Below are 24,773 nucleotides of genomic sequence, written 5' to 3'. Positions count from 1 at the left end.
ACATTAGCAGGATTATATTAATATGACTTTAACCTCTAATACTTGCAAATGTTTGAATCTTTTTTTGCCAACGCAATATCAAAAAATGCTGCAGTAAATGTTTTAGCCCTCGATTATTGGTGGTAAAAAGCTGCACTTGTATACCATTGTCTCCATAAGGTATTTAATTTGTGATGGGATTAAGGGTGGTTTCACACTTGAAAGTCTGGACCAAGGTCAGAACCAACGCTCGTGCACCTTTCACGCCTGTTATTTTGGTTTGGACCAAACTGAAAAGTCTGAAGGTCCCGAGTGAAAGCACCCTTAGACAACATATACATTTTCTGATCAAAATGAACCAATGCAGTTAATATGGAATTACATGACTTACACAAGTCTTTATTTATCTTCTAAACACGTAGGAAAGCTTCCTGTTCACTTGGATATCAAATACAGCTCAATAACAGCGTATGACGAACCACGCAACACTTGTTCACAGATTATTCCATTTAAAAGTTTTTGTTAACAGCAACATGTATAAAAACTCAGACTCAGATTGGAGAAGAGAGGGGACACAATATGTCATAGCGGGTGTATTGCTCTGGACCCAAGGAAGTGCGGTGTCAAGTGTGAAGTTGTTTTTATCTGCTCTCAAGAAAGCTCCAAGATGGATTAACGCAGGCCAAACAATCAGTCCCTACTGACAGGCACACTTTGAAAGGGCACTACACTAGTTGGCCTAAGTGACAAAAATATAGACTATAAATAATATTGGTTTTAGACGAGAGTACAAAATTGGTGTCCTGTAATGAAATTGGTACCTGCGACTGCAGCTGCCCATGAATTGAATTACTTTACTTTCTGGCTGTGGTTGAGCCTCCCTCTGGGGGCTCCAAGCTTCTTCTATCCATCCACCGCTGCAGGCTGCGCCAACGTCCTGAGCGTGTTCACCGCCATCCTCACCTCATATCGAAGATACAAAGGACCAGCTTTATGGCCAGCTAAATGGACTGATCAAAGGTTCTTCAACAATGGGCCACAGTTCCTGATCCTATTGCCAGTGAACCTACAATGACCTTTGCGTCACCTTTTTTAAACAATTTCTTTACCCTATAGCACCTCCAAAACATTTGTTTGGGTTATAGAGAAGTGTTCTTATTATAGCTGATTGAGAACCAAAGCTGGGTCTTGTAAAGCAGTAACTGCACTGTCAACAGAAATGTCTGGATATTTTTTTTTTCAACTTTGCATACAGTTTTTCAATACAAGGAAACAAGTTCAAATAAAAAAACGATATCTCCAACTAAAACACATCTCACTGAGGAGGTTATTATGTAAAATCTTTTTGTTGCATTTCTAACCTTCAATTCCAATGCCTGTAACTGCTGGATATGGATAGGTGTCATTTTGTCATCACATTTTACACAAATGTTCAGCTATCATCTTTTTGAAGTTCCTCAAAAAGTAAAAGAAAATGGCAGCAATTTAATGACAGCACTTATGGGAACTCAACACAAGCTTTGAGTTTAGATTGTACAATGCTAAACACAGGGGGGCGAGATGGAGATGGATGAAGTAGGTATTTGGACAGTTTAAGTCATGAACCCGGGAATTTTATCCCTCCTTCTCATCCTTTGTCTTCTTTTTCCATTTCTATCTCTGCAACATGTGTGTCTGGTGAGCCATAGCAGTCATATCTTTGTTTCACCAGTTATACAGTAGCTATAGTTATCTCTTCTCATTTGAATCTGTCTAATCAACCTCATGTCATATGCAGCTGATTCATTGTCTCTGCCCATGGCCCATGATTACAGGCGGACAGCAGACTGTGAAGAGGCCACTCGGATATTAAAAGTCTGATCGGCGAAGTCGAGTGAATACGATCATTTTGAAGTGTCCATATACATTTATTCTGATTATTGTTTTGGTTTCCCCCCCTTTACCTAACCAAGTCCTTGTGCTTGTGCTCTTTCCTAATTCAGAGTATATAAAATTCTCTTGCAGAAAAGTACCCTTGAGGTAAAGTAAACACAGATCCAAAGCTGGGAGCGGCAGTTGGCCATTCTGTCCACAGTAAGGTTGCGATCAAAGGCAGTGGTTCCTCCTCAGTGCCTGGGAACACATGCTTTGATCCCCTATTGGCTTGACCTCCATTCGACCTCATGACTTGAAACAAAGGCCTTTGTTCTCATTCTCAGGCCTCAGGAAGGACCCAGATGAGTACAAACTCAAAATTTTTTGAAGACTAGGACAGATGGGGAGACTTCATTTAGAGGGAAAATGGGGATGGAACAAGCCACGAAATGCTGCAGTGATCTAACTATATAGGGGGAATCTCTGTCTTTCTTTGTATTTCCATTTTCTCGACAACTGCTCATCTGATCAACTTCAAAAATGGCAAGTGTGTTGCAGAGGAAACAAACAAGTACGGTGATGAACGGTTCTTTGGAAACATTGCTTTTCTATGAGAAGAAAAAGGCAAAACTAGTGTACACTACGAGTGAGGCACCAAGACAATTTACCACTTGCACATGCCAAGGTACACATTTAATAGTTTTTCGGTGGTTAGTGTCAAACAACACCTCTATGTGATTGGATATAACCAATGGTGGAATTAATAATAGATGCATTAGTTAGGGGAATTGTTAGCTATTGATGTTGGTGACAAAATGCAGAACAATGATTTGAAAACCGGTCCTTCTCAAATGGGTTCCCTTGTGTGCATGTGTTTGTGAGTTTGTATGACCAAGAGGTTTTTTCTATGTGAATTATATATAATATGTTGTTGTTTTGATCTTCCCAGCAGCCTAACGTGTCTGTACAGATATCTGTCTATCTATGTACAGGGGTGTGACAGCCATTAAAAAGCAGCCACCACAGCAGTATTTCTTTGGCCCCTGACCCAGCAGGTGACTTCCCTTTCAGCCAGTACACCGGGTGTTACCCTCAAGGCCCCACTACGATACAATGTTCACCATTAAACAACATTCAGTCATTGTTCTTCAGGTAAAAGAGATGTGGTTAATGCTGGTGAAGAAATGCTCATTTGTAAAATGAGAATGAGATGGATGGAGGGTAAATGATGGGGACAGAGGGAGGCAGGGTGAAATAGTTTTGAATAGTGAAGACAGTTCTGGGAGTTGAGAGGCTGTACGCCCCACCCCTCCCACTTAGTTGCTCTTATATTCTCAATATTCTTGGCCTTATTACAATTTGTCGGCCCTCTTTGTCTAGAACTAGTGCATTCAGTAGATTGTACATGCATAGTTGAACTTTATCATGATTACATCTTGGAACATACTGGAGCACAAAAATATTATAACTCCATGAAATACCAGTTCGATACTTCAAGCTCGCTGACTTCTACCCTACCCTCTGCAACATGCCTTTTAAATTGCATTTACTGTATGTTTCAATTGCACAGTAAATGAGAACGTCACAAAGATCTTACTTTGTCCCCACAAAGAAATGTTTGGAGGTTGTAACAGGCTGTTACGATTGCATCATTGCATCGCTTGATCGCAAGTTGTTTTTTTTCAAAATTAAATTTCTTCTCAGTTTGATTGATTTTTCTGCCTGGTAGTGCAACATCGTATAGATTATCCCACACTCCACTGACATGTATTGTACTGCAGACGCCGACGGAGCCTCCAGAATAGCATATTATTTTTAGGAGAGTGAAAGACAGCCATGAGTTTGAGAAGTTTATAAAGTTGCACCACAATGTCTCTTCTCAGTACAGCATGCTACAGCTCTGTTCCAACAAAAATGCTGTCATGCTGAGAAGCAGTCATGAATTTAGTTTATAAGAACAACAACCTACTCACACACACATACACAAAGACACACTCTCCTCTCCAATCCCTCCTCTGCAGTAAGACATCATTTCACGGGCCTAATACGAAACCTACTCTACAACCATGTTTCACCCTGTATCCCATTACACTGAGAATCATCATCCTTCCCCCCTATGTCAAACTGTGTCGGGGATTCTGCGGAAGGACTTTCGCCTTCTGTCACACTGCCCCACTCAGAATGGAAAAGAAATATTTATACCTGCCAGACAGATTGACTGATGTTTAATTCATCAGTTTAAGAGTGTGGCCCTGCTGACCTTGGACTCCGGGAGGTGACGCGTTTCAGGGTGTATGACCCCTCATTAACACTCAATGGGGACAATCTTCTCAAATTGGCTCACTTGTGTTTGTGTGCCTGAGTTTGTATGACCAAGATATATATATATAAAAAAGGAAATGTATTATATATAATATGTTGTTATTTTTATTTCCCAAGCAGCTTCACATGTCTCTACGGGTATCTATCTATTTACTCTATGTTCAGGGGTGTGCCTGCCATTAAAACAGCCACCACAGCAGTATTTCTCTGGCCCTTGACCCTGCTGTTGGCTTTCCGTTCAGTCATTAAATCCCATATTACTCCCAAAGCCACACTACGACGCCACCCTCACAATTAAACAACGTTAAATCATTGCTATTTGGGTAAAAGAGGTGTGGTTACTAGTGCTAGAAATGAAATGCTGATTTGTAAAATGAGAAAGAAATAAATGGAGGGTAAATGACGGGTACGGAGGGAGGAAAGTGGAAAGAGTTTTGATTAGTGAAGACACTTCTGGGAGGTTTAACACCCCTCCCTCGTTGTTGCTGTCATATTCTCAATATTCTTGGCCTCATCACAACTTGTTGGCACGTTTCTCAAGGCTACTACATGAACTGTACATGCATGGTTGGATTTTCAGCTGCAGACTGACATTAACCCAAAACACTATTTTGGTTTGATATAAACATGAAAAAAATGGAAAAAAGTCAATATGCTTTGAACATACTACAACTTTAACAAGGATGACATTCGAAACTAATCACAGAGCATGTTGAAATCCCCCTGAACATGCCTAGCAATAACAAAAAGGGATTTGAAGATAAAGGAACATCCTAACACTCTGTCAAGTGTCTGTTATCAAAAGTAATCAGGAGAAAACAGATGGGGGAGCTAAATTGGTATTCAGTCAGTCTTGGTGTTGTGTGCCATCTGTTGCGTACTTGCACTCATGCTCACCTTCAGATTACAGGAGATAGACGATAGCAAGCCTTGCTTGCTGCCATCATTCTGCTCAAGCCGCGGCTTCCCGGGCTTCACAGTTGTTAGAGCAGGGAGCTATTTTCATCAAGTGGCACATAAATACAGCTTTGATGATGCCTCGCATGTGTGTGGCGCTTGGAAAGTATTAAAATCCATGCATGGATAAGTGTGCAGACATGCTGAAGTTGACAATTGCGAGCATTAACAGTTCAAATACACCCCTAACAAATCGAAATTGTATATCTTCTTTTTTCCGACTGGAATATTGGCATATTCATTTAAATATATGTATACACTATGTGCTTGCATATGCCTGGTAGCCTAACTATGTTCTGTGTTTTGATGCTTTTATCATTAATTCTCATTATAAATATCACCATATAACGTTTTGAGCATTTAGCCGGAGACATTAACATTAACTTTCTGGCTAATGTTTGACCAGCCAATGAGTAAGCTGTGTACCTTTCTTTGTGGGTTTTGGAATGACTGGTGCAGTTGGATATTGTGGTAGTTAATGTGATTTTTGGGCTGCAGACCTCACACATCCTTGTTCTCTTCTTAGTACTCACATTGACCACAAAATCCTTGAATCCAAATTTAGCAATTTTTGGACATGCCCCGCTATGATAGCTGCCTCATATGTCAATCTTTTCTGGTCTGCCCTGTCATAATAGCTTGCATTGCTCTAGAAGTTATGAATAACAAGTCAAAGTCAAGTCAAGTCTTTTATCCATTTTTTCCAAGGAAGTCATCAAGTCCTCCACCTCTGCTGTCAGAAAGGAAAAATGACACGCACGCACACTTGTAGACGGACTCCTGTCACATTACCGTGTGACAAGTATTTCTTTTGTCCCATTAAAATACTCTTATGAATGTCATACGGATTTTCATGGTTTATGAGCTGAAAATACAAACATTCATTCACACTCATTACACAAGCACAGCGGAATTTTGAGTATTTAATCTAATAACTGGCAATAGGACAGATGTACTCAAACTTCAGTACACTTAAACACGCACACACAAACACACGCACACACACAGGGACTGTTATAGTTGATACTGTGAGCTGTGCAGATGTGTATTCAGAAAGACAGATGCAGGGGTTCAACTCTGGTACCACCGCCTGATTTGCATGAGCTGCTGCTTGCTTGTCAGTCATTAGGACGTGCTCAAACTCACAGCACTCTGGCAGCTGAAACAGTCTCCCGACAAGGGAGCGCACGCATGCTGGTGCATCAGAGAAAGACTGTGAGTGCAGCTTGTGTGCCATGGTTAGATTTATACATAAGGCATAAGGGCCCACGATAAGGCTGGAACAGCCTCACCGTGATGCAATACATTACAAAACAAGGCCCGCACTGCTTGTATGGCCACAAAACTCACTCGAGTGGACACTTTCATTTTCACTTGTTTATGAGGAATACACAATGTGCAAGTTCAGTCGAGCTAAGGGGAATGCGCTAATTTGTGCATGTCGTTTATCTTTGCACATTCCTTACTCATTTCCATAGCATTTTACTGCCTTTTGCATGGATAAGCACTGATGAAAAGAGCTGACAAAATAAGGTACAAAGAAGGATCTAACTTCAATTTAATTAGTTTAAAGACTGTGCGCGTGTGTGTGTGTGCGCGCGTGTTTGTGCGTGCGTGTGTTTGTGCGTGTGTGCGTTTCTGCGTTTCTGCAAAGCTGCTCATGCATCAGGTTTAGTGTCTGAGTTAATTATTGCTCATTTGGGCATTAGTGTCAGGGCTGGTGAGAGTAATGGTTTGTTCATATTAGAGTGAGGATAATAGGGCAATAAAATCCTGGGCTCCCTGTCCTTATCACATGCATGGCTACTGCCTCTTAAAACACGATACGTGGACACATGCTTCCACAAAATTATAGTGGTATACATACGATACCCAGTCAAACAATCAATCTGGCTTTTTAAAATTTCAATTGGATCTGTTCCTTTGTCATTTTACGGATGTGTGTGTGTACCAGTGAGATGGCTGTGCAGGTGCAGGTAAGCGATAAACGTTATTGAAAGATTATTGACCTGTTAATGCTATGACAAAGGATTGGGAGGTCATTTGCCATTAGTGTGTTGTGTTCAACCTTGAAGATGTTTTCTTATGTTTTGTTATAACTGTATTTTTTTGCCCCCGGGATTAAGAGTTTCCCAACCTTGTTGAGTGGAAAACCTTCGGTGTCGTGATCAATAACTTTGAACTTGGTGAGTGAAATGATTGCAGATCGATAACACATGTTTCATGGATTCAGCCAGGATGATTGTCGCTCCTGTTGAGGGGGACAAAATAGAAGTAGAGGGATACAGCAGACCATTCTGCAGTACAAAGTAACATTAACAATGGAAATGTGTTTGTATCAAGCATTTCCTAACATCAGTTGTGTTTTTTGCAGTCAAGCTTTTAATTTATGAGGGGTCCCAACCACTAAGAGATATGTTTACCCAGTACAGCTGCGAACAAAAACAAAAACATCCATTACTGCGCAACTTTGTCACTGCGCAGCTCATACTTTTAGTTATTATTATCATTATTATCATTTTTTTTTTACTTTGAATATATAAGCTTCTTTTTGCTTTGTGTGAGGTTAGTGGATAAAAACTATTCTAAGCAGCTTCTTTGAAACCGTCTATTTTCTCCTCGCCCGACGACTCACCATCCCTCTCTCCTACAAACAGCAATAGTGCAGGGAACTGCAGAAAAGGCAACGTGTGAAGGACCAGTGGAGGTGGAGAGTGTTTGAGATCGGTGATGCCAGAGATGATGGGATGCAAATAGATGCGTGAAGTGTTTACACATGGCTAATTCCCACCTGTCAATCAAGCAGGAGTCTCGGGAGACAGTATAAAGCCCATCGGACGTAATGGGAGAGATGGGGAAGGAAGACTGGGACGAGAGAAAAAGAGTTCATAAAAAAAGATGAAGAGAGAAAGGAAACCATTTCTATGATTGTAACATACTGTACATTACTGTGCTAGTAGCATTGTCTCATGAGGAAAAACACTTTAAAGTATGATAAAACTTTTGGCAGCTCAAAATATTGATGCAAATCTTCCCATGCATATACTCTAATTTAACCTTTGCGTAAGCTGGGAGTTTTTGAGCATCAGCGCTCTTTACTTGGAAGCCCCTGTTCTACGGACCACAGTCTTCCACTCACTACTGGGAGCTGCCTGGGGCAACCAAAGTCTCATGCATCAGCCACACAGTCATTCTCTTCTGCACCCATCTGGAGATCGATCTTGCCATCACAAGCCTGCCTCTCTAACCTTTATGTTACTGTTGCATTGCTCACTTTTTTAACCTTTATTTATCCAGGTTAGGTCAGCCGATCGTGAATGCTCGTGTACAGGACATAAGAATCACCAGCAAGGAGGCACATCGATGTAGAGATAAATGTGCATCGCATAAAGGAAACAACAATAATAAAAAGAGTTTTCTTTCTCATTTTCAAAATGGAACCATTTATGTTTCAAGAAAACATGCATGTATCCCTACTGAATTTACAACAAAAGAAACCCTTGCACATTGTGCCATTTCCTGAGATTATCAGGAACAAAAATACAATGAAGTGAAGCACAAGTCATTACGTGGTGTTCGACAGCTGCACTGCTTAAACTGTGGAGTAAACATTCAGTCAGATGGACTTTCAAACAGAAAAATGACTAAAAGCTGAATCACATCTGGCCAGCAAAGCTGTTAGACCTCTGCGTTTAATGTCTGCACATGTTATGAAGAAACTTCACCGATCTGTCCCCATAGTTTAATCAGTTAAACTTGCTGAGAACACTGGGTGTTAATTGTTTGTCTGCGGCTGAGGACACAGGGCATGTACAGTTCACTGTTTGTAGGGTTTCCCAGCGCAATCCCGGTTGCTGGCTCAGATTATTTTGACAGCCGTTGCCACCAAATTTAACTGAGTGAAGTTGTTTTTTATAGTCGATGAAATGGTTTATTGGGGGCATGCTGTAGGTAAACTGTGTAGTTTTTGATTTATAGTTCAGGTTGCAAAGCTAAAGATGTATGTGTTGTACATGGTCAGGCTGTATAATGCTTTATATTCCCAACAATGTTTGCCTTCTTGTCACTTATTTTGTGATACAGAGTGACAGTGTGCTACGGTACACACAGATTCATAGAACTGGAGTCACAGCCAGGTAACGTGTAACAGCGTTGCGCTCGTTGAATGTAAGACGACACAATCACAGTGCACAGTGTTTATTCATTCAGGCAAATCGAGTAGAAGGTTTGCAGTGAAATCTCATTATTAAATGTATTTTACTGAAAATGCCTATTTATAGTCTCCCTTAATGTTGCCATCACTGTCACCAAACAGCCAGAAAACATACGCAGCCACTCACAGTTATTGCTTTTCCCACATGGTATCTGAGTTGCTGCCTTTAGCCATGACATGTGGTAACATTTTTGAGGAGGCTCAGCTATGGCCTAACCTTAGAGCCTATGACTTAAACCATATGTATGCTGCAATCCCTCATTGTAGGAAAATAAATCCAACCAAAGCCTGTAGCTACAAATTCTCTGTTTTCTTAATGAGCCTCTGAGTAAACTAGGGGTTAGGATCAAATGGCTAAGAAGTCCAAGTGACAAAGATATGACCAAAGATTTTAATCAGTTACACAAACAGTGAAACCACAAACAGAAACCTAATAGGGCAGTCGCGCCAGCCATGAGATTATTTCACGGAGTGTCTGAGAGACCGAAAGCGGTACTGGTTGAGTGAGACGGGGAAAGAGGGAGCCTGTGAACCTAGAGTGCTGATGAGCTGTCATCTCAGTATTATGCAAATGAAAAGCAGCTGGTTGCCACAAGGGTCAACCAGAGAGGAAGCCGGTGCAGCAGCAGCCAATCACAATGTGAGCTGGCTGACAGCAGAGAGACAGCCAGTCCACCCGAGACAAGGTGTTTGAAAAGACAAGCTATAATCTGTAAAGTTTGGTTTCTTTCCTGTCAATGACACAATTATGACACGTCTTGGAATGCATCCATTTTATCTTTTTTGTGCACCACAAAAGGCCTATTAAATGTTATTAGATTGTAAATTGATTAATCAACCAAACTGTACCTTAGTGCACACAATCATTATGCCATTTTCCAGTAGGCCTGTGGCACCACGTTTATAAAATAAATAAATAAATGAAATGAGAGACATCTCAGCAGTGTTCACCTTTGAATCCCACCATCTCTCCTGCAGGAGTGAGCCCTCTGGAATGCCCTACTCTGCCCTTCCACCCGTATTTTCAGTTGACTCCCCAAGGCCCCACCATGGTTCTACTGAGTGATGAAGGTCTGTCTGATCTGGATAATTGATCTGCAGCTGGGAATAGACATGAATTCAGATTGCCCATTTAGTGCACGCTCGTGACTCTGTCCCTGGGAAATCGTTGGCCCTCCTTACGTTTATAGAGTGAGACAGCTCCATCTCATATAGGTATGTAAATATGACACTCGAGTAGAATAATTCTCAATCCTTTTCCACGATGTCACGTCTTTCCGAGCACACAAACACAATAACCACCCCTACCATCCTCCCTCCACGATGCTCTTAAACCCGAAACACCATAACTAAACATTATCTGATCAACTCTACGAGCTATACATAGCATGGCGACGCGAATGATGCTGGCCGTGCTACTGCTTTCCCTTAGCGTCTTCTTAAGGAAGGAACATGTCATCCTGCGCATCGTATGAGGTGTTTATAATTGTTTTCAGAAATCAATGGATGTCTATAGCACAGGTGAACAGGCTACATCAGGATTTTAACACACACAAAACTTGATGGGACCAACTCATCATGGCTTTGGTCCTTTCATTGGATGTGTCAACAGTGGGGAAAAAATACATAACATTGCTAACCTCAGCCCCTATGTTCTGATTAGGAGACTCATCGAGTATTAATCATCACCAGATTAGCTCCACAAAGATAAATGTTAACCTGTATCTAGCCACTGTTTTTTTTAATTTGTTATCAAAGAACCTCTACAACCATCCACAGTTCACAACTATTGAGCACAAAGTTAAAGAGGAATAAATCAGTTTGCAAATAGATACATAAGTGTACCTTATTGATCCCAATCTGCGAAATTCTGGAAAGAGAGAACTGGGAAATGAGCTGATTGGCAAGCTATAAAATATGAGTGAGGAAAAAAAGAACTGGTGCTATATACTCACTGATAGATGCATACAGTATGTGGGAGGATGAGAGAAGTGCTAGAAAAGGAGAATGAGTATGAGAGAGTGCGGGGCCAGTGAGGCACAAAAAGGTGTCGGATGAATATGTAAAATGAAACAAAGCTTAAAAGAAGAACATTAGGAGGATGAAACCAGAGCAACATTTCAGCAAAATCTATTTTTGAAGTATGCTACACTGTGTAGAAAAAAGAGGATGAGCTCATAGACATGAAAGGGAGCGACTATTGTATAGACGTGTTTAAAATTGCATGACGGGGCTGTAGAGGATTTCAAAAGAATTCAAATGTGGAGTTCAGCCAGAGTTTAAATTATAAAACTGCGGTACTGTTCATCTCACCGCCTCTGCTCAGCACACGCTGGGGTGAAATGCAAAGATGGTGCTCACACTTATTATTCTTACTTTCTCTAATATCTGAGTTCTAGTTCATTTAGATGTAGTGGCCTTGTTATGTTTTCAGAAATGATATGGTTATTCATTTGTACACCTTTTATGACACAGTGCTGATTATTAATGGACATGTAAGGGGCTCAGGGCTTTTGATCCTAGGCTACAGGACTCAGTCCAATTCCTAGGAATGACAATATTCTGTGGGAGAAACTGTCAGAAGGATTTTCTAACAGAAAGCCTGTGGTGAGGTAGTGTAACGAGTGACAAAGTCCATATATAGAGAAGGCTGTGGTGGACAAATGGGTCAAACACAGTACTTCAACCCTGGAGACTAAGGTGCAAATCCTGTTTTATTTTTTTGGCTCTGTTAGCTTTTCTTTTCTTTTTCTAGTTCTACTTTTCCGTCACAGTTTGGTTATGTTCAGGCAAAAAAACGACTTGGTCACTTTTGCCATGTGCTCTTCTGCCACCATTGGTCAGTTTCAGTTACACATTATGTTGCAGATTCAGACCAATTCCAGCATTTTTTCAGATAAAGTAAATATTGACAAGCATCTTTAATTCACCCTCTTAATGACCCTGTTGAAGAAACAACTGTAGGTGTCTCAGTTTGTCTTGTCCGTACCTATCGTTTTGGGATTTAAGACAATAAATTCATTTTTCTATAAGCAGCTTAGTGACTCCCAGGCTAAAGTGCTTTGTTACTTCCCGGTATCTAGAGTCAAATGAGAGTTACTGTTTGTGTTAGTGAATAATGTTTTCTTGTTACTGTAGTAATTCATATTTACAATACCTGGTAATACCTTTTTGATGAGAACAGATGAGAACTGAAACTCATGCTGCACTGGGAACAGGCTCACTTAACATGGAGACCTGGAGACTGGATAAACAGAGCCTGGACTGATGAAGCTGAGTTTCTGCTTAGGCATGCGGATGGTAAAGCGACAATTTGATTTTGAAAGAGACAAATTATGCTTTTGTTTCAGTTTTATTGTGTGGTTTATATAGGTTTTTGTTTATGCAAAAGGTCTGAAAAGTTGAAATCTCAAAGTCTACGGTAAAGCTGCTCTCCAAGACAGAAAACACTGCTCCATAACCCTAACCACCGTGATATCACGATTGTATGGAAGTTTATAAGGTAGGTTTAGCGGCTAGTCTGACACGCCCCCAACAAAGACAGGTACAGCAAGGGAGGGGCAACACATGCTGGAACCCTCAGAGAAGACTGGGCTTTATCGGGAGGGGGGCTTAAAAAGACAGGGGCCAAAATCAAGCATTTCAGACATTCCAGGCTTGAAAGAGGATCTGCAGGAATAGACAGTATGAGGGAACTGATTTGTTTTCTGACCATTAGAGAATTATTACGATCATGAGCCCGATTATGAGAATAATGTTTCCTTAAACAGCACGAATCAATGGACCCAACCTGCCTTCTGTCAACAGTCAAGGCCGCTGGCGTAATAGTGTGGGGGATGTCAAGCTGGTTTCATGAACACGACATTAAGTTCAGCGTACTCCAAGGTTCTCCCCAGTGACGAGATGTGAATCCAATATAACACATTGGGGATGTGGTGGAACAGAGATTTGCAGCCTCAATGTGTAGCTGATAAATCCGCAGAAAGCCAATGATTTTCAACACCTTATGGAATCAATGCCATGAAGAATAAAGGCTCTTTTGAGAGGAAAATGGAAGAACGATCTAGTATTAGTGCAGTATATCTTCAAAAAAAATATATATTCCGATTTGTGGTGGAAGATTTGCATCATGTATTGTCACAGATGAATTGTACTATTATCTTTATGAACATAAATATACAGTAAACAGAACAAGCAACGGATGAGAGAAGGCACAATGTAATGTACCTGACAACAGCAGAGCAACGACATAGGAGAAAGAAAAACTGTTGGGAAAGCAGCAAACAGAAGCCTTAAAAGGGAAACAGCACACCTTCATTTCCTCATTGATTAACCCTGCTAATGTGCTAATCTACCCTGGTATGCTTTCTCTCTGCAACACCAGCCTCATCAAGAGCCAATTAGCTCCTCCGCAGCCCACCGCCATCCATCATAACGGGACAGACACGCTCATCTCTTCTCCTTAATGTTGCAACATACAGCAGCCTCCCGCAGTCAATACACTTCCCCATGCAGAACTATTGTAGAATTGTGTAGAATTCCTACGATCGATAGGCTGAGGGAATTTGATTAAGGCGAACGGAGCTCGTAGGCTGATTCTTGCACACAAAAATATACAAACTATATGAAGTTCTTTAAAAAAACAGTAAAAACAAAAGGAGTGTTCAACTCTTCCAATATGCAGTGTATGCAGGACATTCAAAGAAAATGCCTTTAATATAATATCCAAAATCAAGGACCTATTTTTTATTTTTTTTATTTTTTAGATTGGCACACAGCCAGCTGTAACTCAAAGGTGCCAGTCAGTGTTTTTGCACTTTGTCCACTTTGGTCCCAAAGTCATGAAATTTCATGGGTAAAGGTTGATGACAACCTTGCTTACCTTTTCCCCTTTTAGAAACATAAGTACAGCAGTTTTATCCAGAAACGTGAACATTTAACAACAGGTTTTTGATTTTGTTCTCCAGAAGAGAGGATTATGTCATTGAACATTTATTCATCCATTCCTTATTCATTCAAGCTGTTACGGCTTCATAAAATCGGAGCATATTTGCACAGGGTAAAAAATGCATTAGGGCAGTGATATGTAAAATATTTGTACTGAAAGCTCTGATTATGATGCTGTGTATGTCTTCTGACTCAATATATTGTCTGTATCTGCATCCTTCACATACATTACTGCATACCACATTTAATAAAAAAAACCTTCTCACCCACAGCCAAACAGCATCTCTCACTTCAGTGGCTGCCGCACATTGGTTACAAAACCATCACAGTAAGATGACTGGCATGTTCCTCCCACTTGCCCTCAAAGCACAGGTGGCAGCACACTACATTTGTGGACATTTCTGCTGAGTTATTTTCATGTCATTGTCATAACAGACCACATACAGTTCTGTGCAATCATCCATTTATTATACCCTCTTATTCCCGTGAAGGGTCACTGTCAGATGGAAAAGCATGTTACACCCCTCATAGGTTACCAGGCTCTGAAACAGCTAATACACAGGGTACACAATCACATTCGAGCCTACAGAGGATTTTATCCACTTCACCTGACAAGCGTGTCCTTAGACTGTGGGAGAAAATACACACAAATACAGGGGAGCAGAACATGCAAGCTCCAGAGGGAAGTGTTTTGGACTCTAGAGAACCACAGGAGTGAAGCCATCAACTTCTTGCTGTGAGGCTAAGATGCCATCCCCTGGGCCCTCAGGTCGCTGCCACCGAATGTAAAGCTATCAACAATTAATCATCAAAATCTATATCCCCGAGTAAAGTAATTTCTCTGAAGAGGTGCATTAAAGTACATGCAAAGTGGTTGGAGGATTCCTCGCATTTTGAAATGCGGTTCTCCAGGGTGTGTACGGCATGCAGTGGACTGAAACTTGAGAGGTAATTGGATGGCAGAGGGTTCCTGAAGCAGCATGGGATATAATTTCTAATCAGCAGCATACTCTTGAAAGATGGTCTCAAAAGAGACCAGGTGGAATCTTGAAAGTAAATTTTCATGAGACCAACTCGAAATTATCTAAGGAGCTTTTTTTTTTGCACTCATTCATGAACGTACTTTGAGATCTTCACATCATTTTGTTATTGGGAGGTGTTGGCAAATGCTTACACAAATCTAAGAATCCTTTTCATTTTTCATCTTCTTATCGATCACTGTATGAGATATAGCACTATTCATCTTAAGAACATCTTGGCAAGTCACTTAAGTTACTCACAGTTACAGTAGAATTATAAACACTGGATCAAAGGTGTTGGTGATTTGAGAAGCATTGTCCCCATAGCAAGTTTGGTTCATTGTTTCAGAAAGCTCAAATAAAGATTAATGCCACAAGGGAATGAAGCAAAAATAACACGTCACCTAGCTAAAATAATGCAGTCGCCCTTTGGAGAGGACAAACTTGGCCGGCAATACAGATAATTTTATATTGAATATGCCTTTACATGATTAATACTGAGAGTTTTTCAATACACAAGGCTTCTCTGCACCTCATAAACAAGGGGACTATTCAAAAGGCTCCCGATGATGATCTTGTATAGACATTAAGGAAATGAATGTATGCAACCCTGCCAAAATATTCCATCAGCTGTTGGTGAGAGTTGTAACGTAATGTGAGATTTGTACCCAAATATGAACCAACAGTTTGTATTAAAAATCTTGCAATATACTGTATGGATGTTTTGTATGATTTGAGACTGACGTTTCTTTATCTGGACACACATAGGTGTCCTGATATGCAAAATAAACCTCTGGCGGCGAGAATTATGCAAAACTTCCTGGTGATCAATATGAGTGGTGCAGCACAGGACCAGCTGTGTTATCCATGTATTTCCCTCTCCATCTGCCGACACTACAGCTGAGCTGGCACACTCCCACTTCAGTGGCTGTTACATTCCGGGACAGATCACACGCACTCACAGTTTTAGACAAACATCACAGCTGCGCTTGTGCTGGTTATTTTTAGTCGATACTCTTTTGATGGATGTGACCTCACCGTCTTTGGTATTGTGACAGTTTATTTGACTTGTTGGAAATATATGGTGTAATAATGTATGGATACAGTCAAATCCAAACAATGGAATAAATAAGATTTTTTTTTTTTAAAGTCCAGCTTTCGTTGTTCCTTAGAAATCTTCCTTAATGTCTTCCGTTTTTTTCGGCACAAAAACAGTAAATAGCAAAACAGCATCCCTACAGTGAGAATGCTGAATTAGCAAGTTCTTCTTGGGGGACCTGTAAATGACTGTGTAAACTCTTGTGACGTGTCTGTTTACCTGCCAATGTCTCTGGGGCACTGTCATATCTAATACACCTTGAGCCTTGCTTGTTGTGTTCCCGCTTTAAGTTGGCTGCATGCAAATGAGGGTTGCTTCAAAGCAACTGAAGAGGGTGGACATGGATGTATGTGGAATCAGGTACAAAGACAAATGCTCAAGCCTGCGACAATTAGCATATGAATGCATGGCTGTTGATTTTATACTTGTAATGTGTTTGTATTGTATGATCAACTTTGACTTAGGAGGAAGCTGTGCAAGATACTTTTCCCAGCCCTGCAGCCTGGAGAGGCTCCCTAAGACTGAATGGTACAATATTGTCCCTCGGGTTGTAAAAAGAGATTTCCCTCAAAGCATTGAATGTGCTTTACCTTGAGCCAGATTTGGGCCCTTAATCTACAGCCTAAATGGTTGTAAGTAACTGAGTAAACTGAGAAGGGTTCCATATCAAATTGAATGGTAGCCTCAATTACTGCATCTGCAACCTAATTCATAATATGTAATGTTACTTAATGTTAATTAATATTTTCATGGCTTAAAATGTTTTCCACACGGGAAATTGTGTGGAATTAGATGTTGCATTTGGGAGAGAGGACTAATGTAGAAATTGATGTGTATCGACAAGCTCTCAGTGTCGTAGAAGAGCAGCTGCTGCCCTACTGGAGAATCCACACACATTGCAGGCCATTCTTATCTAAGACTTTTACGCAAAACTGCATACACATCCAAGGTTGTTTGCCAGCTGTCAAACACCCAAACATGCACCAATTTATCATCAAGATAAATGGGAGTTGTCCTGGACCATCGTCAACCCGCCACCCCAAAAAGACAGAACCCATTGAAGTGATATCATTATTGAGAAAGAGCTTGACTCACAGCAGAAGTGTTCACCGCAGGGGGACAGGGAGCCTTTACTGTCCTCTGTCATCCCTGCAGATCAGAGAGAGAACTGGTGTTTGATGGACAGCTGATGAAGTAGCCAGGCCAGGGGTTTCTAATGGAGATGTCCATCTGCGGTTTCATGCAAAATACTCCCTCAAAATGCAGCAGGGAAAGTGTGCGAATTACCAACTGAAGGACTGCCAGGCGAATAAAACTGGTAGAGTTTGGGCTGAAAACCGAGTAATGTTATGCCATTGTCACTTGTTTCAAAGAGGTCACAGTTTTGCATTTTAACAGCCTGTAATGCCCTGTAGTTTAAATTTTACTTCATGCAATTTAATTTTTATCAACTTCATAAAGCTTTTCAATTCCAGGAAATGTTGAAGCAGTAGTCAGCATATATTCTCATGGAGACCATATCCTTCCTGTCCATGAAAAAAAATGAGTTGATGTATGGCACATAGTTATGCATGAAAGACGAAAACGACTTCAAGTGTAAAAACGCCAGGCCCTCCATAGACACACACCATAACCGAATATAAATAAAGACAGGCAGGTCCATGAATCACTTTTTAATATGGAACTTCAGTCCTGTCCCTTTTATTCCCTGCAGCCTTGACGAACAACAATAACGGCTGCAAGACAGTGATCAATCTGCATTACATTTACAAACTACTAAAACAACGCTCACCTTTTCTCCTTGCCGCACAGCCATTGCACTGTGACTGGGGCCCGGAGCCGAGCAGACAAAGCATTAAACTAAAAGGTCAGCCCTCAGTTATTAGGCCTGGCGCTGTTTGCTAATAGCTCTGCCCGGAGAGGCAGCTATTGATCAGGACCGGTCCCTGCTCCAACAGTGAGGAAGACACACATTTCGTTTGTTCTCCCTAATTGAGCAGAGTTCACCTTGTGAGGTAATCCTCTTGCATGTGCACACAGACGCACACTTGCAAAAGCAGCCGTGTGTCAGATTAAATTGTTTACATGTGCACACATTTATGAGCACAAACAAACAAACTTGCCCACATGCCACAGTGCAAGCAAACAAAAGCACAGGTGCACACACATACCTCAAATGTAACAGATGTAATCACGGTGTTGTGCGTGTGTGTGTATTGGACCACAGGTGGACTTCAATTATTGTCACTGTTTTATCAAAACATTCCTTTTTTTTTAAATCCTGGTGTGTGTGAATGCACAACTGTGTTACTTATGTATTTAAAAACTAATGAAATGTTTTGCCATAAACTCCCTGTGGCGATAACTGTGGAGATGTTGAGAGAATTCTACACAAAAATAAAACCTCCACAGACTTGTTGTGAGTAAATGTTTGTTTAACATTTGCAGTGGAAAAGACATTTATAAGCATGTCAATGTAAACATACCAACATTGCAGTATTATTTGGAATGAGACAAAATTCAGAATTTGATGCAGGTCATGTAAAGATCGCATTCTGTTTGGAAATTCTAAATTTTGCGTTTTCTGATTGAGAAATGGGATATTGCTGATATTACTCTGGTTTTAGGAATCTCAGCTCTGTGCGTTAACGCAAACCATCTACACAACAGTTTGCAAGGCTGGGGTACAGATGCATGCCCAAATGCAAAGTTGCTGTGTCGGTGGAGAAAAATGTAAAGTACTGTAATAATATAAATTCAAATATGAATTTTCTTTTGAACAAAGTTGGTGCTGTGTGGCAGAGGAAATTAAAGACAGCCAGAGGCAGTAATATGGACATAGGCTGTTGGGATTGTGCACAAGCAATAAACCTGCAAGTATGATTCATCACAATTCACCTCCAGCATGCAATGTGCTCTGCAAAGCCCAATTTTTTTGCTGAAGAATGATGTCTCGGTGCCTCACAAAGAAGTTATATGAGGCTGAGTAGACTTGTTTGTGTTCACACTGGAAAGACACCAATCAAATCCCAATCAGACCAGCTAGATTCTCAGTCAGGCAGTTGTGACCAACAAACATTTTTAGTGGCACCAAGTGGGCTTGTATGCAAGTAAGGCGTTCACACTATGGAGCCTGAACTGTACTGTTCTTACAAGCCTCATGGATCAGTTAAATCAAACCGCTATAAATTGCATATCGTGGGTATAGTTCACGTGTGTGCGCTTCTTGTGGAAGTGGAAACTACTTCCAAAATTGATAACATAGCAAAAAAGAACGACTGGGATCTTGACATTCCTTTATTTCCTGAAAGTCGTACCAGAAGCCCTTTATCTCCAGCCATGAGGCATGTGATGAATTGCTGCCGTTCCATTAAAGCCTCTGTTCTGACGGAGGTCAATAACTCATCTATGATCACTGAGTGTGACCATCGTAACACACTCTGATCAAGAGAGTAGGACTCTCTTGGTGATCAACTGCAAATCCGTCATCGCTATGCCCAGTGACACAACCTTAAAGGAATCTTTAGCAGCTTGATGCCTTTCAAACTGTTTCATCACTAATACTGTGCCTCGATGAGGAAAGTTCTATAGGGTAGTTGCGCTACTAATAAATCATTTTGTAATTATGCATTGTATGCAAGGCCCTGGCATGTTGACAAATTAAGCAATCTGGGGAGGCAACAGTATGCGGGGGCTTAAACGAACCATTAACAGATAACTTGGACCACAGTATGTTGGATATTACTGTCAAAAGCCAGGGGATCATGAACAACTCGAAAACAAGATAATCATTTATCATAATCAAACTGCTGCTTTTTCTCTCCATCCAAATCCATTTGCATTGAAGTTTGAACAGTAGTAATGTTAGATTAGGCTGGAGAAACCTCAGTTTTCTATCTTAACCGGAGTAAAGAACGGATATGTACAACCTTTGTCCCTTGGCGGAAGCAGTAAGGGTGGCCTTGGCTCAATTTACAGTAGTGATGATGTGTTCCATGTTCTGCTTTGCAGCAGTGCATAAAGATAATCATAGACAACATAATGGCTCCAAAATCCAAGCTTTGATTCATGAATAATGTCCTTGAAATAATCGATAATGCAGTGTCAAGATAAGTAAAAGGTTGCTCTTACCTCATTGAAAAGAGATAAAATAAATAACTTTAGTGTGGAAGTTAATTCTTGACCTTTACGAACAGAATATGTCACCTTATAACTTTATTATGACTTTCTTTTAGGCATGGAGCTTAATCGGTTCCTGAAATAGCAGACAACATTATCAGCCTCTGAAATAAACTGGCAGGAGACCATGCACCTCCGACCATCCTTGAACAGAGACAACCGATAGGTTACAACCTTCACACTATATACAACCACCTGCTATCATGTGACCTATTTGCAGAAATGTGTGGAGACATGGTTATAGTTTATGTTTTAATGGATAAAAAGACAAGAAAATAATGTAATGCAAATTTTCTTTGCTTGCTTAAAAAAATCATGCTGGTGATTCTACACAACAGCAGTAAAACAGTAGAACAGATTGAACCTAGCTTTGGCTGCAGGAGAACAGATAGCATATGGTGAAGAGAAAAGAACATGACGGCAACAAAAGGGGTTGACATTTGGACCCACTTCAAATATAACGCTGTTGGTAGAAAAAAAGAGTGTGTAGTGCTATCAGGAAAGAAGCCCTGTGTTTACAATATCACTGGGAAGAAAAGCACACATCTGAAGATACACCTTGAGGTAACCCAACCCAAAGATATGAAAAAACTGTACTTTTTGAAGCCATAATAAGCCAACTACTGAAGATAGTGTTGTGACATTATTTTGTAGCATCTACCAACAATGGGACATTGCCACATCGCTTGCAGATGGAACCACTTAATGGCAGTAGCCCAGTCAGCTACGTTGTCTAATGTTTTGTTATGGTTTATTAAAGATGCTTTCCATATCAGAAAGGTTTCTTTTTTACACCTTTTTTTTAAAGATTGTATTTACAACCTATCATATACAAAATATAGAACAGTTCAACCAAAACATTTTCAGGCACAGTCCAGACAAAAGGAGCATTTTACGGGTAGAGCTTATTGCACGGCCGATGCGCAGGTTTCTTTATTTGTGATTGTGAAAGGTTTTCTGAAAGTTAGATTGCATCGGATTTGGAAATAGCTAATGCTTCAATCAGCCCCTGATGTTTCAGGATCCCCAAAGCCTCTGATGGCACACACCACAGGGGAGAGACAGAAGTGAGCATTCAGAGAGAGAGTGTGGATAAGAAAAAGAATGAGAAGGAAATGAAAGAGAGGGTACACAGAGAGCGAGAGAACAGAGGCAGCACTGGAGCTTATTGGGATTGACTCCACCTCACTGCAGACACTTTAATAACCGTTCTTTATGTTATAATAACAGAGCTACCCTGCCATGGACGGTTTCAATTTCTCCACCAGTGTCCATCATGTGCAAGGCAGATTAAGAGCCTTGTGCGGCCTAATCGCAGACAGAGTCAGATTGCCCTCAGCGTGGCTTCGTTGGCTGTTAATGAGGCCATTTTCCTGGAGCGAGCACCACTCAGGGGGAACTAATCTCTGAGTGGTGTGAAGTGCGGGGTGCAGAGGGTGAGGAGAAAGGCACTCAGCATGAAAATCGCTGTAAGACCAATTGTTTTTTTTTTCTGTATTTGCTGTCTTTTAGGGGATCTGAAAAAGGCAGATAACACAAAATTTTGAATGTTGTCGAGTCTCTCGCTTCAAAAAGAGACCTTGAAATAATTTCCAGAATCTGTGTAACGTGGGTTTTGCTCTATCCAAACACCCAGTGCCAATGCGGGTTAGGGTTAGTAGCGTGCCCTTCAATGTGTAGAAAGGTGGAGAGCCTGTGAAGGAGCTTCCAAAGGGGGAGAAGCTGCGACAAGAAGAAGCTGCGGCCAGAGAGGCTGCCACTAAAGAACTCTTGTGAAGCACTTATGGTAGATGCCCGGCAGATCATTTCCTTTTGTTTTTGTTTTGTGCCACAAACCCTTAATCTTTTTTGTCTCGCACTTGAAATTCAATTTTTTTTATTTTATTTGGCAGAACTAAAACTTAAGGAGGAAATTGCCCAATACTGCCTTTAAAATAGGTTAGTTTTTTTTACCTTTTTAAATATGAGAGTCCATATCAATGCCCCCTCTTGCGGTGTTCACAAACTTGGACCTCGGAATTATCTGAGAGCTAGGGTTTCACAAGATGCGATTTGTGCACTGACGTTTTCAAAAAATCATGGAGGCCATGAAAGTACAGGGTTTTTCTTGGAATTTTATAATTTGTGTGTGGAAAATTTTGTTAGATTTCTGTATATCACCTTCTCAGTATGATTTATTTACACTTGCAAACACACTGACACACTGAGGACTAGCACCCAACCATAACCTCTACCATCAAAACTTAATACCAAAATCTAAAACCTTAAAATTGAGCACCAGACAAAATGTCCACATGCAGCAAAACTGCCCATATTTGGTCCCCACAAAGTTACAAATTAGTAAAGGAGACACAAACGCTACACCGCTGTATACCCTCATACCCAAAATGATCTAAAACATTAAAAGCTTATTTCACTCAGCTCCTTGTCAATAGACATATTGGCAAATGAGTCTAATTTATTGGATTCTCTAATGTGCAGAAATAAATCTGCTGTCTGCTGATGATTAATAGGAGCTTTTAAGCATCTAGATTTCCTTTATTAAATTTACACCAAATTCCTCCTCAGCAGCCCGAGCTCAGTCTGGCTTTGTCAAATAATGTATTGACTGCAATATATAACACCCTACACAAGTCTGAATATTAAAGACCAATTACTTGAAGAAATGACAGAGTGTAAATTGATGAGTCGGAAAGGGTGTTAGGAAGAGCTCCTATAATGAGGATATGAATTTTACGTCCACACACTCACAGTTTCATTGCAGATAAACTCACAGTAAGGTCATAGGCTCACTGCGACAGAAAGCTTGGACAGGAATGATCTGGTTAGACTCGACACAAGAGGACTGAGGCATGGCAGCGTTTGGATGGGACTAAATCATTTTACAATATACCTATCTAGAGATAAAGTGATTTTGTCTTTCACGCTGCAGCTGTAATTTGGGCTGCTGATATAAGACACTGCTCAGGGTGCCAATATTCAGTACTTTTACCATAAATCAATCTCTTAGGGGTCTATCATATCGTTCAGTTGGGACCTCCGGTCAATCACTCAATACAAAAATAACTATGAGATTATGTCCCTTCATACTTTCATGTGTGATTTGATGATAATGCATCAAAATCAAGGGTAGACGTTATGTATATTGACTAATATAAAAGGCTAACATAGGCAAACATAGATTTTTGGTGTTGTAAAACCACGTATGCACGCACTCACACACACACACACACACACACACACACACACACACACACACACACACACACACACACACACACACAAAGACCGCTTTGCCAGAGTTAGCCTGTCAAAGGAGAAGTCTATACACATGATGTGACCCCAACATTAGCAATGTGATTTCTTACCCTCAGAAGGCAATCCAAAGTCTCAATAAAGACACTAATGCATTAGCACTGTGAGAAGACAACAGAAGACAGGAGAAAAACATGAATTGAAGCAAAGTGAGGAGAATGGAAGCAGCAGCAGCAGATGAACTAATAGAACAGCCGTTTCAGACAGTCCGTGCAAACTAGATAAATAGGACGCTGAATACTTCAGTAAATTTTGAGGTTTTTAGTTGGCTTTCCCAGGAAAAAAATATTCAGGGAAGGGTATATGAGGGGGGGAAAAGAGGAAAAAAGAGGAGCGACAGCAGCCACAGACTGCAAAGAGAAAAAAATGAGGACTTCAGCACCGAGACAGGATGATGTACTGATGACATAGACCTTGGCATGACAGGATATGTCTTTGCGTGACGGATGACAGTTTGGACACTTAACAACTGGCCACTTGCTTCCACTGACCTGCTTCTGTGGTGTATTTTGGGAAATCTCATTTCCTGCCACTTCCAAAAGGTTACCGTCCACATTTAGGACATGTGATGATTTGACGAGGGCTTTATTAGTACAGGTACAGGCAGGCTAAAAGGGGGATAGAGTTGAGAGTTTATGGGGATGGCTGAAAAAGCCAAAGACTTAATGGTTTGTCTCAAACACGGTTGAGGGACCTTGACCACAGATGAAGGCAGGTACATACCAGAATCGTCTCTTGGCTCTTGTATGTTTCTTTTACTCTGTTAAATGTGCGCTCAAACATGTTAGCGCACTCAAACACACTTCGATTAAGCCACCGCCACACACAGGCCGTGATCATTGTTTTGCACCGTAGGTGAGTGAAAGACAGCGAGCGCCGCAGTGAACTT

The 24,773-nt window shown here is 40.8% G+C and overlaps 1 protein-coding gene and 1 long non-coding RNA gene across 2 annotated transcripts in view; one reads left to right on the top strand and one right to left on the bottom strand.

The window, feature by feature from the left end:
• The window catches only part of LOC118282502 (ephrin type-A receptor 6-like), a 291,167-nt gene that overhangs the window by 205,508 nt on the left and 60,886 nt on the right, over positions 1 to 24,773 (bottom strand). The gene's annotated exons all lie outside the window — the stretch shown is intronic.
• On the top strand, positions 2,172 to 4,247 carry LOC118282507. Its single transcript, XR_004784287.2, has 2 exons — positions 2,172 to 2,985; positions 3,855 to 4,247. It is a non-coding gene; the product is annotated as an uncharacterized LOC118282507 (long non-coding RNA).

The sequence above is a fragment of the Scophthalmus maximus genome, chromosome 14, assembly GCF_022379125.1.
Source record: "Scophthalmus maximus strain ysfricsl-2021 chromosome 14, ASM2237912v1, whole genome shotgun sequence".
NCBI classification, from domain to species: domain Eukaryota; kingdom Metazoa; phylum Chordata; class Actinopteri; order Pleuronectiformes; family Scophthalmidae; genus Scophthalmus; species Scophthalmus maximus.
Note: the sequence above shows the minus strand (reverse complement) of the source record. Positions and strands in the feature narration are given on the sequence as shown.